This window comes from Neophocaena asiaeorientalis, unplaced genomic scaffold (genome assembly GCF_003031525.2).
Source record: "Neophocaena asiaeorientalis asiaeorientalis breed wild unplaced genomic scaffold, Neophocaena_asiaeorientalis_V1.1 scaffold476, whole genome shotgun sequence".
NCBI lineage: Eukaryota > Metazoa > Chordata > Mammalia > Artiodactyla > Phocoenidae > Neophocaena > Neophocaena asiaeorientalis.
The window spans coordinates 3,941,358-3,960,671 of NW_020172178.1; the positions used below are offsets into that span (position 1 = coordinate 3,941,358).

Sequence of the window (19,314 nt, forward strand, 5' to 3'; positions counted from 1 at the left end):
TAGCAACTTTCAAGTATGTAATAGAGTATTGTTAACTATAGTCATCATGTTGTACTTTAGATCCCCGGAACTTATCATCTTATAACTGAAAGTTTGTACCCTTTGACCAATGTATCCCCATCTACCTTGACCCTCAGCCCCTGGCAACCACCATTCTTTCTGTTTCTGTGAGTTTGATGTTTTCAGATCCCCATATAAGTGAGATCATGCAGTATTTGCCTTTCGCTACCCCATGTATATATATGCCACATTTTCTTTATCTATTGGTCAATCAATGGACATTTAGGTTGTTTCCATGGCTTAGCAATTGTGAATAACGCTGCAGTGAACATGAGAGTGCAGATATCTCTGAGATAGATAATGATTTCATTTACTTTGAATACATACTTAGAAGTGGAATTGCTGGATCATATGGTGGTTCTATTTTTATTTTTTTGAGGAATCTCTATGCTGTTTTTCATAGTGGCTGTACAAATTTACATTCCCAGCAACAGTGCGCAAGGGTTCCCTTTTCTCCACATTCTCACCAGCATTTATGTCTTGTCTTTCAATAATAGCCATTCTAGCAGCTGTCAGGTGGTATCTCGTGATTCTGATTTGCATTCCCTCCATGACTGGTGATGTTGTGCATCTTCTCATGTAACTGTAGCTCATTTGTATATCTTCTTTGGAGAAGTGTCTGTTCAAGTCCTCTGCCCATTTTTTAATCAGATGACGATGGTGATGGTGACAGTGATGATGATGAGGACGATTTCTGTTGTTGAGTTGCATGAGTTCCTTATATATCTTGGATATTAACTGCTTATCAGACATATATTTTGCAAATCTCTTCTTTCATTTGTAGGTTGCAGCACAGTGTTTCCATCTGCAGATGAGAAAGTAAAAGTTCAGCCACACCTGCTTGCTTACTTGTTAATGTCTCTGTGAATTACTGAATCTCTCCATGACACTGAGCTGCGATTGGTCTATTTCAGAGGCTCCTGAATGCTTACCTGTAGGTCAAAGATAGTTTGTGAGGTCACTTTCATCAGTCTGCAGCAAAATGAGAAAAATAAGAGAGAGATGAAGTATGTTTTCATGGTGGGGACTTTGTTCATCACTGCACCTTTAAAAATGTCCTTTCTCCTACAAAATGATGCTGTTGATGTTATTATGTTTATTGTTGCTGTAATTTTCTTAATGGATACAATTCAAAGTTTGAAATACTTAAAAATTGCAAATATATATATGTTCATCTTCAATTTTTTAAGTATTTCAAACTTTGAATTGTATCCATTAAGAAAATTACAACAGTAAACATAATAACACCAACAGCATCATTTTGTAGGAGAAAGGACATTTTTAAAGGTGCAGTGATGAACAAATAATACACTACCATGTGTAAAATAGATAGCTAGTGGGAACATGCTGTATAGCACGGGGCGCTCAGCTAGGTGCTCTATGATGACCTAGGTGGGTGGGATGGGTTAGGGAGTGGAAAGGAGGTCCAAGAGGGAGGGGATATACGTATACATAGAGCTGATTCACTTTGTTGTACAACAGAAACTAACACAACATTGTAAAGCAACTATACTCCAATAAAAAATAAAAATTGCAAATGGATTATGACTCTTGTTCTTCCCGATTCTCCTCAGTACACAGATCAGAGTCTGTGACATTGGGTGTCTTTTGTGTTATTTACCATGGCAATTTGTTCCAAGCATTTTTACAAATGTGGCCTTCCTTCAAACGACCTTGAGACTGATGACACTACACCCAGTTACCAGAAGAGTAAACTGAGTCTCAAAGATTTTGGGGAACTATTGCTGCCTTGGATTTTTCACATTTGACTCCATGTTCATGTCACTTGTTCAAGCAAACTTACCCTCTCCTTCCATTATCCAAAACATATTTGAGTTGGGTTTCTTTATGAATTGATGCTCTCCACATCTTTGGGTTAGAGGTCTCACAAAGGTACACCTAGTTTAGAAATGGTAACTGACATGATTTATTTAGGGGGAGGGAGTTTCAAGCTCTCTGCATTAAGGTCCTGTCAATATGCCCTCTTAAATTATATGCTTAAGAGAAGAAGGCTGCTTTAATAAAAATAGATCCTGCACGACATGTTATTCTTTATAATTGGACCAAAGATCGCAAAGAGCATACACTTACAAGATAATCTGAAAATGAACGGCCAAATAATATAATAATCACCGAATCCTTATTACTTGAAGCCTATACGTGCCAGGAGGCCCTTTCTCCTTTGATGATCAAGCCTGACCCCTATTAATTTTAATAGGAGTTAAGTAGTCACGTCAAGGAAAGTATCAGTGAGTACTCTCAGCTAAACCAACCCCGGAGATTAAGACCTCCACTTTTGGCTTTCTGCTGAAAATGTGACACATCGCCTGATGCTTTTCTGCTTTTAATTGTGTGTTGTGTGTGTATGTTTTTCTCTCTTCTTTTTGCAGAGGAGGCAATTTGCAAATCGCTGCTATGTGCTTCCCTACAAGGAAGAGATAAATTATGTGAGAGGCTGTGGTGTTTGGCCTGTTTGATATCCTTTGCTGATAAATTGAAGTGTACCTTCATGATTAATACCCAACCTTTCCTGATTGACTCCATTGCACTGAAGCTTGAGGATATCATAATTAATACCCAACCTTTCCTGATTGACTCCATTGCACTGAAGCTTGAGGATATCTTTTACTGTAACGAAAAATGATGCACCCTGCCTTCTTCCCTCTTTTTATCTCCTCGTCAAAAATATGCACGGAACAAATCTACTGGAGGTTTTGTTGGACAGCGTCAGAAAGCTCTCTCGTTTTTATTAAGCAGCGTCTTCAAAGGTTCAGCAGAGACAGACCTGCTTCTGTGAGCTTTTTAACATGTAAGTGACATTTCCCTGCGTTTAAATATGGCTTTGTTAGGCTGTGCTTGCAATCAGAATGCAAAAAAAAAAAAAAAAAAAGCCCCCCTGTTAGAACCTGAAACCAAAGAGAAATAGATCCTCCTTCAGTTTCGCTCTTGAAATAGGAAGTCAAGGGAAAGCCAGAATCAGAGAAACCAAATTAGATTTAAAATTCCTGTGAGCTCTCAGAATGGAAGACCAGGATAAACATTTCGTCCTGAACAACTAAACCAAACAAAGCAAGATACCATTTAATAAGATTTTGTGATGGATAAGTGAGACTGTGCATTTGTGCCAGACTACATGGTTTAAGAAGAATTTAGAAAAACAGCTTACCAACTCCCTGCACTTCTCATTTAGAGGGGGCAAGAATGATTCAGGCCATTTTGCAGATGAGGAAATGGGCTCTGTAAGTGGGCATGACCTCTCAAGGCAGACCCAGGGTCAAAACAAAGGTCTTTTGACAGCTGTTGCCATTTAATAGCAGACTCCCCAACATTTTATGGCGATTTACAAGACAGGATGTACCTACAGGGGAAATAGACAAAACAGAGGAGAGATGGAGCCAGTGTCATCTCATTGGTGAGCCATTCCAAGCATCTTCATTCTTCCTTTTCCAGAAGACAAGCCAGCCCACCGGCATTTTTAACTGTATGATTTCACTTATTTTTTTTTTCATTTAAAATTATCTATTTATTTATTGAACTATAGTTGCTTTACAATATGATATTAGCTTCAGGTATACACTATAGTGATTCAGTATTTTTACAGATTATACTCCATTAAAAGTTAAGATAATGGCTGTAATTCCTTGTGCTGTATAATACATGCTTGTTGATTATCCATTTTATACATAGTAGTTTATATCTCCTAGTTCCCTACCCCTATCTTGCCCCTCCCTCCTTCCCTCTCCCTACTGGTAATCACTAGTTTGTTTTCTATACCTGTGACTCTGTTTCTGTTTTGCTATATACATTCATTTGTTTTATTTTTTAGATTCTGCATATAAGTGATATCATACAGTATTTGTCTGACTTAGTTCACTAAGCATAACATTCTCTAGGTCCACCCATGTTGCTGCAAATGGCAATATTTCATTCCTTTTTAGAGCTGAGTAATATTCCATTGTATATCTATCTATCTACATATACGTCATATCTTCTTTATTCATTTGTCTGTTGATGGACACTTAGGTTGCTTCCATGTCCTGGCTATTGTAAATAGTGCTGCTATGAACATTGGGGTGCATATACCTTTTTGAATTTTTGTTTTTTCCATATGTATATACAGTTTTGCAGTTGCTGGATCATATGGTAGTTCTATTTTCAGTTTTCTGAGGAAACTCCATACTGTTTTCCATAGCGACTGCAATACATTTACTTTCCCACCAACAGGGTACAGGGTTCCTTTTTCTCCATACTCTTTCCAACACTTGTTGTTTGTAGACAATTTTTTTTTTTTTTTTTTTTTTTTTTTAACTGCGCCACCAGGGAAGCCCTAGACTTTTTGATAATAGCCATTCTGACAGGTGTGAGGTGATTTGGTTTCATTTGTATTTCTCTAGTAATTAGCAATATTGAGCATTTTTTCATGTGCCTATTGGCCATCTGTACATCTTCTCTGGAAAAATGTCTATTTGGGTCTTCTGCCCATTTTTTGATTGGGATAACTCTTTGATATTGAGTTGTATATATTTTGGCTATTAACCTCTTATCAGTCATATCATTTGCAAATATTTTCTCTCATTCTGTAGGTTGTCTTTTCTTTTTGTTCATGGTTACCTTTTCTTGCATAAGATTTTAGGTTTACCTAGATCCCATTTGTTTATTTTTGCTTTTATGTCTTTTGCCTTCAGAGACAGATCCCCAAAAACTTTGCTTTGTTTTATATTAAAGGAAATTCTGCCTATATTCCCTTCTAGGAGTTTCATGGTTTTAGGTTTTACATTTAGGTCTTTAATCCATTTTGAGTTTATTTTTGCATATGGCGTAAGGAAATGTACTAATCTTATTCTTTTACATGTAGCTGTTCAGTTTCCCAGCATCACTTGTTGAAGAAACTGTCTTTTCTCCACTGTATATTCTTGCCTCGTTTGTTGAAGATTAATTGACCATAAGTGGGTGGGTTTATTTCTGGGCCTCTCCATTTTGTTCCATTGGTCTATGTGTTGTTTTTGTTTTGTTTTGTTTTTCCAGTACCATGCTTTTTTGATTACTGTAAGCTTTGTAGTATAGTCTGAAGTCCGGGAGGGTGATGCCTATAGCTCTATTTGCTGTTGTTGTTGTTGTTTTTTCCCTCAAGATTACTTTGCACTGGCTTCCTGAGGGCCATCCCTCCACTTGATACTCACCATTTCTGTTCCTATGGCTGCACTGCTAATCTAGTGTCTGGCTCCTTGTCATACTCATCAGCTCTCACTACCACCAGCAGAGTAATATTCCCCTGCTCTTTGAGAGAGACCAGAGAAAAACCTCAGGGCCTGGGGTTGGAGGGGTGCACAGGGCAGTCTTTTGGAGGGACCTTGGCATCCCAAGAGCCAAAATTGCTGGTGTCAAGATGTTTTAGCTTTTGCAAGGCATCTGAGCTTCTGGAGGGGGCACAGAGTGACTCTACAAGACATGTGTCTGAAAACCCAAAGCTCTTGTTCCTAGAAGTAGACCATTATTTTTAAGTGCCTGCTGTGCAGGAATTTTGTAGGGAAACCAAACTAAGTCATACTGAGAGTTTACATTTTTAAATGTCTTTCAAATAAGCTCATGCAATTCTGGCAATCCACAACATGAAACTATCCAACCACCCACCCATGCAACCTTCGTTGGTCAAATACTAATCAAGTACATACTTTATGTAAAAATCTTGTCTACTGTGGAGCTTAGGTGTTGAAAGTTTCTGTAGAGAAATGTAATTCAGGGTAAGGAAAGAGGCAGTGAGCGGAGGATCAGGGAAGTTGTGACTGAGGAGGTCGCCTCTGAGAAGTGACCTGATCAGAAAGAATGAACTATGTAAAGGATGGGGGAAGGAGCATTCTAGGAGCAGAAGATGACAATGTAAGAGGATTTTAGGGGTACATGAGTATGAAACATAGCAAGACGACCAACGAGAGAGTCCTCTAAGACCTCTGAGCCTGAGAACATGCATCCATGAGTGGACATCCCCAATTGCCACTGACCAGCCTCATGATTTTGGGAAAATTATCTCTTCTTGAAATTGCTTCCCAACAATTGAAACAGTTGGAAATAAGGGGATGGACTGAAAAAAAAATTCTGGGTCACTTTGACTAAAAATCCTGATTCTATGTGAGGTTGACCCCAATGACTTGATAATCCGGTATTTTCATTTCCCCTAGACCTATTTTCCATTCATATTAGAAAACTATGGTGAGTCCCCTTGGGATTCCAATCACAGGCTCCAGTGCTGGTTTCAGAGATACCAAATGTGAGGAATGATGAGACACATCATGTATTCTTGATGGAGTATCCTTAGCACAGATAGAAAATCATTCTTCAAAATGAAAGCCAGAATGGGGTGCAAAAATGGGGAAAAATCATAAAAAGTAGTAAATGGATAGTGATTATTCTGGAGAAGACAGTTCATGTGGTGAGAAAGTTCTGCTGCCAACCTCATGTCCATATTCAGTTGAGAGAGTGCCAAATCCTAACTGTTAGACCACCAGGGACATATTCAGTTAAGATATCACCTTGGAAAGAAAGATTGATATTAATGCTTCAAGCCAGAATATTTAGGAGAGACTACCCATGTTCCTGCCTTATAAATATATAGAAACCATGGGTAAGAAAGATCAGCAATTCAAGAACTGTTCCAGAAAAAAAAAAACAAAACTTCTACCTCTTCCTTTGCAAATAAAAACAAAATAAATTCCTGAGTTATTCAGTGATATATTATTGTATCTATTAAGTCTATTAAAATATATATTGCTTTTAAAAAAAATGAAGTATAGTTGATTTACAATGTTGTGTTAGATTCAGGTGTGCAAATTAGTGATTCAGATATATATTATATGTATATTTTTTATATTTAAGTTTGTATTCTATGTCTGTGAGTCTATTTATGTTTTGTAAATAAGTTCATTTGTGTTATTTTTTTTAGATTCCACATATAAGTAATATCATATGGTATTTGTCTTTCTCTCTCTGACTTAGTATGATAATCTCTAGGTCTATCCATGTTGCTGCAAATGGCATTAGTTCATTCTTTTTTATGGCTGAGTAGTATTCCATTGTATATATATATGCCACATCTTCTTTATCCATTCAATTGTTGATAGACATTTAGGTTGCTTCCATGCCTTAGCTACTGTAAACAGTACTGCTGTGAACATAGAGGTGCATGTATCTTTTCAAATTAGAGTTTTCATCTTTTCCATATATATGCCCAGAAGTGTGATTACTGGATCATATGGTATCTCTATTTTTAGTTTTTTAAGGAACCTTCATACTGTTCTCCATAGTGGATGCACCAATTTACATTCCCACCAACAGTGTAGGAGGGTTTTCTTTTCTCCACACTGTCTCCAGCATTTATTATTTGTAGAGTTTTTGGTGATGGCCACTCTGACTAATGTGAGGTGATACCTCATTGTAGTTTTAATTTGCATTTCTCTAATTATTAGTGATGTTGAGCACTTCTCCAAAGAACCTGTACAGATGGCCAACAGGGACATGAAAATATATTACTTTTTAAAAAATGTTTTGGAGATTTGTCCTAAAACTGTCAGTTGTAAGAATGCTTACAATTTGGAACATTTGTTGGTAACTGAGTGCATGGTAATAAAAGGGCTTCTGTTGAAAGACCATGGATCTTAGGGTTAGAAGATAAAATTCAGGTCACAGCTCTTCATTTACTAGTTGTGTGACCTTAGTCAAGTTACTAGACTAGTCTAAAGTTTGACTTAACAGTCTATAAATTAGGGCATTACACCTGTCTAATTTACTTCATAGAGTGAGAAGCAAATAAAAACATGAAAATAAAATTCCTCCATTAACAACAAAACACTGGCAAATATGAAGAAGAAATAAAAAGGAAGGAAAACTAGAGAAAAAAATTAGAAGAGGACGAAGGGGGGGTGTTGATGGAAAGAACTAGACTCTTACACATTTTAATCCCAGTTAGAGTAGGTGTCAGACTTAGGATTTGAGCAGGTGTGGGTTGGACTCTGGACCCACATTCTTTCTCCATCATGTTCAATACAATGCACAATATTGTAAATCAACTATACTTCAATAAAACTAATAAAAAAGAGATGTCGAGAAGAACTGGTGATGGAGCTGGACTGTGAAATCTTCTTAGAGTCAGGGAGAAAGGGGATTGACCCCAGTCTGCCTTAGAAATGGGGTACAGGCTGGAAAGTGAACATTGGAGGACAGGATAAAGGCATTCAGTGGTGCAGCTGCGAAACCTCATTCTTGGGATCCTCTCAAACATCATAGGAGATAGGCTTTGTTTTTTCTAGCTTACACTTAAAAACTGATGTATACGTATAACTGAATCACTTTGCTGTACACCTGAAACTCACACAACATTGTAAATCAAACATACTCCAATATAAATAAAAATTAAATTAAAAAAAAAAAAACCCTGATGTTCAGAGTGTTGAAATGGCTTTCTTCAGCTCCTAACCTATTTTTAAAGTGGACCTAGAATCCAGATCTGCAGACTCTGAAAGATATTCTTTGTTGACCACATGTAGCTAGTTGTGCAAACTTGAAACTCAGGCTGAAGATGTTGGAATCTCTGCTGCAGTGTATGGAGTATTATGAAGAGTTTTGTGCTGGGAAGTGATTTGATGAACATGGAGGCTTGATTCAGTGTCAATAAAATGTTTATGGAAGATCAGTCCAGAAGTAGCCAGGAACTGATTCACAATGACAGCAGCGGGAAAGATGAAGAAGGGACAGATGCAATAAATATTTGGAGGAAGGAACGTGTGACAAAATTGTCCAAGTCAAAAGAGGGGCCGGGGAGACATGAATGACCTGGAAATTGCATGTGCAGGACCAAGAATGAAGAACCAGATCCAATGGGACATAATGAAGAAAATTACAGCTACAAGGGTATGTGCTTGTGGGTTGAGGTTTGGGTTGCATAGAAATTTGATTCCTCTTGGAGATCACAAGTGCTCCCAAACCCTAGAATCAGCATTTGCCTTTGAGAATTAAAATCACCCCATCCACACACTATGGGTGGGTTGGCCATCTTTGGGCATGAACTTAGCAAACCATAAATGTGCACTGAAGTTTGGGTACAGCTCAAACCCAAATCAAGGAATCAGCAGTATCTAAGAGTCAGGGGTGGAATGAGCTTATCCTTTAGGATGTGGGTACCTGGTGGCTTTTATTATGCTTATCAGGAGAAGAACCTTTGTGATTAGCTGAAGGGTGGGCAACCTGAAAAAAGAACTGCGAAGTTCAGCTGACTAGACCTGGTAGGGCCCATAAGAACTGTCCCAGCAAAAGCAGTCCTTGGTTCAGAAATTTTCCTGGTGGTGATTCAGGTATGAGGCTGTCGTAGCCAGATGTCAGAGCCACCCACTCACTGTCTGGGTCCCAGTGGCCATTCTCCTTAAGAAACCTTTGCGTTTCAGTAACTTTTTTGATATAGCTGCGTTTGTAGAGTGACTATTTTGGTCAACTTGGGCATTTTGTCACTGGCCGTCAATTTCTTATCTGAACCGAGCCAATGAACATTTTGGTAGCTCTACATCTGACTTTTTGTGCTTGGTTAGCATGAGTCCAGGCATGAGGGATGGGTTATCTCTTCCAACCTGATCGAGTTCCTGAATGTCCCAAGGTGAATAGCAATTCCTGGTCCTGTACCATAATGTAGTCATGATTAGCAGCTTTTAGAAACATTCTTCTGTAACCACATGCATTTCCTCTCCAATGACAACACTCCATAACCTCTTGACGGCTAGGGCTGGTTCACCTCTGCGTGAGTTCTGTTTTTTTTTTTTTTTGCGGTACGCGGGCCTCTCACTGTTGTGGCCTCTCCCGTTGTGGAGCACAGGCTCCGGACGCACAGGCTCAGCGGCCATGGCTCACGGGCCCAGCCGCTCCGCGGCATGTGGGATCCTCCCGAACCGGGGCACAAACCTGTGTCCCCTGCATCGGCAGGCAGACTCCTAACCACTGTGCCACCAGGGAAGCCCCTGCATGAGTTCTTTATGTCCAGGGCAAAGTCATGTACATTTAAGCTATGCCCTTCTCAGAGGAAGCACTCAGCAAAGTAGAGAATGAATGAATTAATGAATGAAAGGAAGTTTTCTCACTTCAGTCTATCAAGGTTCTAATTCTGATGTTCTATTTTTTTATGTGCGAAATATTGTCTCTAATGCTTCGCTCCCACCAAAATAAGCATTGGTACAAGCAGGAGTTTTTATAAACATTTCACTGTGCTCAAGCCACACGGCCGTTTATTAATGACACTTCCAAGCTCTGTTATTGTGCTCGAATTGGCAAAGGGGAGTTCTGTGCTCGCAGAATGTAATTCAAGAACCAATAAAAGTTGATTACATACATATGAAACGTATGGACTGGGGGTAGGAGTCTTGGATGGATTACAAAGCGGGTGTCATGTTTCATCTTCTGCATGGGGTTTTATGGGAGGCCCGCATGAAGCCACAGACTTCTACATCGTCCCTTTCACTAAACATCATGTAAACAGAATCATGTTCTCATTCAAAAATATGTCTGCAAGATCACAGTTCAGAAAGAGGTCTAGGTTTTCTATCAACTTTAGCTCTAACTGGAGAATCTTACAAGAAACTCAGTAATTAATTAGGAGGTACAGGAGGTCATCTTTAACTATGAACAATTAAAATAAAACAGACTATTAGTTCCCTGATTGGAGGGTGGCAGCTGGAGGTACACGCTCTTATACAACGATGAGCTTTTTCTACTTCAAAATAGAGGCAGAAATAAAGCCATATTTCTCACTCCCCCACCCCCAAATTGTAGCATCTACTGATAAGTATGATTGAGAAGGGTTTTTTTTCACTAGCAAAAGAAAATGCCTGGGTACTCTGCAGGTTCTCTCTGGAGCCTTGGCCACAGAAATACCCAAGCCTTGTTCTGGTCCGTGTTGAAACACGGCCACCTCTGGGTAGCCACATGGCAGCTGTTTGCCAGCCCCACAGCACAGCTGGTTTTGAGCAGGAAATGAGGGAGCCCTTCTCTGGGGAAAACTACAGGGAGTTTTTGGTGAGCAGAATGCAATTACCCTCTCTGGAAGTGTGCCAGGCTGGGATGGTACATGCCTGACGGTTGCAAAGGCATCACGGGACCCTCTCCCACATAGGCTGTGTTTTAAACAGAAGACAGAATGAGAATATAATTATGAGTGTCTTAATGACTATAAGATAATTACGATGATGTTAATAACTATAATATTTTTCAATAAAGATTCTTTAACTTTTCAAGGTTGAGAGTGAAAACCGGTGGACTCCACGATTGAAAACAATAGATTTATAACAAATGATCTACCAGTGGTAATAATCATCTTGATCAACGCCTTCAAAATTACTGACAGGTATGCATCAATTCTTTAGTGAGTTCTGGTGACTGGTTCTTTAGTAAGTTCTACTGGTCAAAATAGCATCATGAATTCTTTCCAGAGCTTACATTTACTTTAGAGTTTCACAAATCTTTTTCAGAGCCATTTCCTCTGTGCCGTCATGCCAATTCAAAAGCCTTTTGAAAAGATGTATGCTTTTATTTTCCCCAATTTACAGATGAGAAAACCAAGGCTTAAAGAGATGAACCGACACGTTTACAATCATACATTGGTAAGTGCTAGAGCGATCACACTACATTAGTTCCTACACTTCACCACTCTTCCAGAGAAAACTTGAATAATACACATCATTCTTCCCCCAGAAATGCTAATTTATGTTTCTCAACATATTTTTAGTGCCAGATTTTAAAATTATGTAAGATGTAGCTTTGAAGTTGGAGCCATCAAAAAGTTCAATCATGACTAGTTGACTAGAAAATATATCTGATAATAAAAATTCAGTTCAAAAAATGGATTACATAATCCATTTTGCTAAACATAGCCTGCAAGAATCTAATGAGAGTCAACTCTGAAATCAATCACTCAAGAAGCTAAATTGTTAAAGTTCTTGTGAAGTAGTTTCCTGATAAATGGCATTCTTTGATGGAGCATCTGGGTAAATATGGTGCACTCATGATTGATCCTCCAGAATCTTGAGTTATTTTAAAAAGAATACTTCATTTTTTATGCTGATGTACGGTTGCAAAGAATGACACACATGGATTCAAATTCCAGTTCCACCATTCTCTGAATGACCTTGGAAATGGTCCTTCATTCTGGAGTAAGATGTCAGGAGGTAGAATAGAGTGGACATTATATGCAGAGCTATGAGTGATTAAATAATATATATGAAAAGGTCTACGATGACTTCTCGACACAGATGTAAGCCCCAGAGCTTATCAAAATTATTTCTAAGAGTTATTTATAATTGTCTACCTTCAATCAAAGTAAAATATGAAAAGAATTTACAGGACATACTTCTCAATGCATATATTAATTTTCATAACATTCCCTTGAGATTTAATTTGGATATTTATATTGAAGACAGAGTGAACTAAACCATATTTGGGAGCTGCAGATAGAAAATTCATTAACAAATAAAATAGAAACAGAGCAGAGAACTGTTTCAAATAACCAGAGGTCCAAAGCACTTGAGTTCTAGAAAAACTAGGCTCTTTCTAATTGAGTGACTTTTTGTTTCATCCATTTATTTACCTAATATTTGTTAAATGCCTGCTAAATGATAGGTAATGTGCTAGGTGATGAGAATATAAAAATTTTAAAGCAGGGATAAAGATAAAAAGTATACTCTTTGGTCTCAAGAAACTCACAGAATAACTGCTTAACAGATCTGGAGACAAAGTATTTTCATATAATAATTATATTTATGTGTAAGTGATGGTAGCTTAAGATCAAATCCTCTTGGAGACTCTAGATAATTTCCAGTGCCTTGAAGCATCACTAATCCTTGCTTACAAACAGCTGGCTGGGATGGGCAAGAATAGTACTGAATGGTAGACCTTGATTCTCAGATGTCCGAGATCTTCCTTATGGGCTTCCTTAAGGGCTGATCTCTAGCTCAGCTCGTAGAATTCCTGCACAAACCCAGGAATCTTACATGTAAACAAGGCAATACTATTTTCTGACATAATCGTTGGGATACCAGGGCTTTTTTGATATCTGTGAGAAATTAATGGAACATTCAGATCCAAATCTCCAATCTCATGCAAGGTCCGAGGTAACAGATACAAACATGCAGACGTGCTTGTCCCTCTTCTCTGTCGGGTCCCACTATTTTGTGACTTTAACCAGAAGTGTGGGTTAATTTCATGAATCCATCATTACACTTTGTAATATAGTCAGTACTCCATATTAGGACTAGAAGGGGAAAAAAATCTTCAGGGCACTGCCAATTCTGAGCTGTCACCTCCAGCATCTTGTCTCTTTCTCATGATGGCAGATGAAAGGAAATGAGAGGGAACAATAGAACAGGAAGGGAGGGAGGAACAAGAGACTGAAAATCGCAAATCTGGAAGCTTCCTTAACACCGCTGAAACCTTTGTCCACAATTAGACATCACTATTTTCAGCATTCCTATCCCAGATCTCCTTCCCAATTAAATTGGCTGCATGTGTCAACGAGTTTCTATAGAAACATGTTTCTGCCTCTTGACAAAGCTGTAAGGACCTACCTATAAATGTAGTATCTAAATCTCTTCCTTTTCATTGTGCAACTTATGACCTTTAGGGAAATTTGCAACGTTCATTATCCATTTCGTTGAAAACAGGAGTCATATCTAATTCTTGAAACATTTTTGGAAGCTAAAGAAATACAGTCTGGCTTAATTTGCAAGATAATTGTGTTGACTCTCCAAGCAATAACGTACCACGGAGAACAGGAGACAAGGGGTTAGTAGGAGTTTAGGGCATATTCTATCAGAGTCCATGTATGATCTTGGGAAGTCGCTGGTGTTTTTAGTTTTCCAAGGACAGATTGGACTCTAGGTATCTTTTAGCAATATGACTCATTAGTCACAGGGAACATCTTTGGCCCTGATGGCTCACAGCGTTATTATGGACCCAACACAATTTTCACATTTCTTCATTTCATGAGAGAGTCTCAGGCTGCAGAAATGATGAGCATTCACTCTTCCTTCTCAACCTATAAAATGTTGGAGCGTGTGAGTGTTTCCTTTCATTTCCTTGAAGAAAGGGGCTATTGTGTGGTTTCATGGCATTTCCATAGATGGGATTAGTCTCCGCATCACAATAAACTCAGACAACATTAAAATGAGTAACTATGGCCAGTCCTGGTGTCTGAGTGATTCCCTGGGCCCAGCACAGGGACTAACTTTCCAGAGCCCTGAAGACAAAGGGTAGCACCCCAAAATATAGACTCATTTTCCACTCTACCTTCATTGGTCTAGCAGCTGCCAAGAACAAAGGCCACATCTCCTGATACCTGGCAAACAAAGGCAGTATTGTCTCACGAATTGATTGCTTCTCTGAGGTACCTACCTGTGTATTTGGCGAGAAGCTTCGAGAACAAGTTGAGGAGCGGCTGTCCTTCTATGAGACTGGAGAGATTCCACGAAAGAATCTGGATGTCATGAAGGCGGCAATGGTTCAGGCAGAGGAAGTGACTGCTGAGATTACTAGGAAGAAACAGGAGAAGAAACGCTTGAAGAAGGAAAAGAAAAGACTGGCTGCGATTGCCCTGGTGTCTTCAGAAAACAGCAGTAGTACCCCAGAGGAATGTGAGGAGACAAGTGAAAGACCCAAAACGAAGAAAAAGCAAAAACCCCAGGAGGCTCCTCAGGAGAATGGAATGGAAGACCCATCTGTCTCCTCCAAACCCCCCAAAAAGAAATCTTTCTCCAAGGAGGAGCTGGTTAGCGATCTTGAAGAGACAGCTGGCAGTGGAAGTCTTACCAAGAGGAAGAAATCTTTCCCCAAAGAGGAACCAGATAGTGACCCTGAAGAGTCAGGAAACAAGAGGATTCCCAAGAAAAAGAGGAAATTCTCTTCCAAGGAGGAGCCTCTCAGCAGTGGACCTGAAGAGGCTGCTGCCAGCAAGAACAACAGCTCCAAGAAAAAGAAAAAGCTCCGAAAACTGTCCCAGGAAAATTAGAATGGACATTTCCCTAGTAGCGCATAACTTACAGAGATATTTCCCAACCCATCCCCTATAGCCCAATAAAAATAAAAACAAATTCACGAGTAAAAAAAAAAAATGAGTAGCTAGAACACACACACACACACACACACACACACCGCTGGAGTTAATGAAGTGGTGGGGGCGTTTCCCTATCTTTTTAATTCTTGAGCATCTTAGGGATCAAGATTTGGCATGTGACTCTGGGTATTTCTATTAGTATATGGTGAACTGGGGAAATTAAACACGATTTGGAAACAGAACTTATATAACACATAATTTACATAACTTCTTTTGTGCCAGTAAAAGAGATTGTGTTCAGATGCAACTGGGCCCTTGAAAAAGCCATCTAGCTACTTCTCATTTCACGACTCCTTTCTAATAATCCTTTCCAGAATCCCCAAGGATGGAGAGTTTGGAGGCTGCCTTTAACATCAGGCAGCAAGCCACACCCCTGCACCCTTACCGTGAGAGTACACCATATTTTTCATTTCTTCAACTTGCATTGGCAATCTGTTGTAGCATAATTTACACATTTACACATTTTAGAGAGCAAGGCACAGTCATTCAACTTAATTCCAAAAAACATAAGCACTGAAGGCCTGCCTCTGCACATTAGTTTTGCAAAGCATATGAACGCCTTTGCCGAAACCCAACGCAAGGCACAAGCTTATTTGGAATCCGTGTCAAGAGGTATCTGCTGTTTGTCATTTCCCACCCAAAGTTCTCTGGAGTGGTCATTTTTAGCCCTATTGGGTTGACCTTTAAATATTGGTCTGGGGTCGGCAAGCCTTGGTCCTGGGTTCAGCCTGCCTTCCAGGTCTGTGGGTTCACTAGCAATCTGCAGACACCAGGAATTCTGCTGACGAACTTGCTTCTAAGTGTCAGGGAGGCAGGTTTTACCCAACTCTTTTATGAAGAGTCATTTGACTGATTCATCCTCCCACACTGACTATTTCTTTTAAATGGGCTTATAAAGCTCAGTGGAAAACAGAGTTGGTGCCTCTTAGCTGGAGTAAAATCTTTGGAATTGCACAGAACTGGGTGCAAGACTCACCCCTTCCCTTTCTGGCCTGGTGACCTTGAAGGTGAACTCTACCCCTCTGGGACCCCATTTCCATTTCTGTCAACAGAAGGGAAAAGTGTTCACTAAAAATCTTGTGTTAAAGAACTGGTGAGAAAACGTACAGGAAATAGCATTGGCACAGTGATCCCTCCTTTGATATCCATTCTCTTCCCGTCTCTTTGCCGGTGGGAGGTGGAGCTGTCGCTCAGCAAAGGAAAAGGACAAATCATTTGCAGAACAAAGTGTGCCTTGCATCTCTCAAGAGGAAGGCTCCTCTGAAAGACACTGTTTGTGACCCCCTCTGACAGTCGTCTTGGTATACAGAGTAATTGAGTTTCCCTCTTATTCAATTGGGCTGCTTCCTTAAAAGTAGTGATTAAAACAGATTTACTGGAGGGCAGGATGACATTTATATGGACTAGAGGCATTTTCCTGTTCATTTTGTTTGGGGAGTAACCTTTCAGAAAGGGTAGATTTAATTTAGGGAACATTTCATTAAGCCAGGAATGGATCACTGGAAGGAATACTCTTACAAGGAAAAATGCCACCCTCTCAGAAGGGTGTGCTCAGTTTTAAAAATCTGACAGTTAAGGGAATTGAGGATTTGGGGAGGGAGGGGTATGCTCCTTTGAGTTGGTGGTACTTGGATTTCTTGCCTTTTCTTTCTTGTGTTTGCCCTGCCTTTTTTGGTTTTAAATAATCAGTGACGCAGGAACGCCCGTTCACTACTGCTGAAAATTGTCAGTGAAGTCGCAATAAATAGAGTCATATAAATGCAGACACTTTAGGTGCTAATCTGTATGTTGAATTTGTTCAAAGAGGGATCAATCTTGCCCCTGACCACAAAAGTCCACCTTCAGTTATTAGAGCTGTTTGGAGATCTTTTAGGATGGCTGTATGTCAACTCTTGCTTAGCCAGAAAGTTGAATGTCCAGCAGAAAACATCAAGGAACAGGGTGGACTTCATTAGTTTGGAAAACACAGTAGCCTAGGGGAATAACACACATTTACACAAAAGCAGCATTTATTCACCGAATCTTTCCTTCTTGACCCTAATAGAACAGAACACAAAGGTGTTTTTCGAAGACCTTTGGGTGGTCTTTGACAAATCTTTTGGTGCGAGGAGGTTTTTCTTTTGTTGTTCTCGTTGTGTTGTTGTTTTTGCCCCTTTGAGCGGTTTTCTCGCTGCCTCTCCTGGTTGTTCAGTCGAGTATTCTCTATGGCTCTCATGGCAAAATCTCAAAAAGAGAAACCATTTGAAACCAGGTTCCCAAACATCTCTTCTGTTCTTGAACTCAGAGTGTCTGTCCAAATACCAAGTGCACCATCCACCTTCTCCCTTTGGCATAGTACCAAGCCCAATAATATGAAGTCCTTGAAGATGCACTAATTCAATCACGTTTAGAATCTAGTGCAAACTGACTTAAATTTTATGCAAAAATCTAGTATCACCCTTGTTTCCATGAAATTTTCCCTGGACTAGAAAGACTTCAGCAACTTGTAATAACCTATAAAGGAAAAGAAGAATCTGAAAAAAATATATAGATAGATGATAGATAGATACATAGATAGATAGATACATAGACAGATAGATATTGATACCGAGCAGGACCCTGTGGGGCTCCTGGGCACAAAAGCCTTTCTGTGTTCCTCATTTCTTGATTATAGGAAATAGTCTTCATTTAGCCTCCATGACCTTCCCGGAGTTCCAAGGGGCAGGTTTAAACAGATGCTAATTAGAGAAGGGAGGGTATTGGAGACAAGGGAAGGACAGTCAAGAAACAATTGCGCAGGCTTGGGGCAGAGTCCTGTTTCCCCCTCAAGGGATATGCATAACAGTATCTTGAGCTGTTTTGCAGGTACTGAAACCCGAACCAGGTGGGAGAAGTTAACTGTCTGCTGCCCACAAGCACTGAACCACAGACCACTGGGAACCAGAAGGTTGAAGATGCTGACTCCCACTTACCTCACCACCAACCAATCAGAAGATTGTCCACGAGCTGATCACGCCCTTTCTGAACCATTACTATAAAACTCCTCACTACCCCCTCCAGGTTGGGACACACAGTTTTGAGGGTGTTAGCCTGCTGTGGTCCACTTTGCTTGGCAAAGCAATAAAACTATTCTTGTCTACTTCACCCAAAAGTGTCTCTAAGATTTAATTTGGTGTCGGGGTACAGAGACTATCTACAGATAGATAGATAGATAACTGAATCACTTTGATGTACACCTGAAGCTAACACAGTGTAAATTAACTCTGATTCATTTTGAAAGAAAAAATAGCTTTTCTAACAACATAGTCTACTATGTATGATAATGTATCACAATTTTGTGGCATTCATTGATCAGAAAACATTCTGGAGGTAAGCTTTGAAATTTCTTGATGAATTAAAATATTTTTTAAATGAACCTATTGCTTGATGTACGTTTAAAAATTATTTCAGGCAAAAGTTACCATTTTTTGGTCATCTTTCTAATTTGCAGACATTTGTAAAAACCTTGCAACAGAGGAGATGCTGTGAGACAAGCACTCTTATATGCTTGTTGCAGGAGGGTAAATTGGTATAATTTTTATGAAAGGCAATTTGCCAATATGCATCAGGAACATTAAATATGCTGGTACCCTTTGACCTTGTAATTCTATTTCCAGGAATCCATTCTAAGAAAGTAATCCAACATAGCCATTTTCTATGAATTGTTTTATTTAAGCATTACTGCAATTATGAAGAAAAAAAGGGAAACTACAAAATACCCCCAAACAGGCCAAAGATTAGCTAAAGTATTATGTATAAATATTAGAGTATATAAATGAGGAAATTTTAGCAATATAATGAAATATTTATTGATGAGATTAAGAGCAAAATGCAGTGAACTCAACTCTATAAAATGTACATGCACAGAAGACAATGCAAATAAATCATGCCAAAGTATTTATTATTGGTTATTGTTTTGGACCATTTTTCCTTCTTACTTTATCATTTTTGTATTATAAGCATGTAAAATAATTAAAAACATTCTAAGCAGTAATCATAATTTGGCCAAAATTGTGTGTGTGCGCTTGTGTGTTTAGATGAAGAAATTTATTTTAGAAAAAATATGTCTAGCAAGAAAGATGAAACAAAGAAATAGTTGGGTT

The 19,314-nt window shown here is 39.2% G+C and overlaps 1 long non-coding RNA gene and 1 pseudogene across 1 annotated transcript in view; both read left to right on the top strand.

The window, feature by feature from the left end:
• LOC112409843 (uncharacterized) overlaps positions 1-18,163 on the top strand; it is a 69,506-nt gene extending 51,343 nt beyond the window's left edge. The window contains exons 2-4 of the long non-coding RNA XR_003005241.1: positions 11,326-11,434; positions 11,637-11,690; positions 18,038-18,163. This is a non-coding gene — a long non-coding RNA (uncharacterized LOC112409843). The remainder of the gene's footprint in view (positions 1-11,325; positions 11,435-11,636; positions 11,691-18,037) is intronic.
• LOC112409836 (nucleolar protein 56 pseudogene) lies at positions 14,567-15,088 on the top strand (annotated as a pseudogene).
• Positions 18,164-19,314: the final 1,151 nt, after the last annotated feature.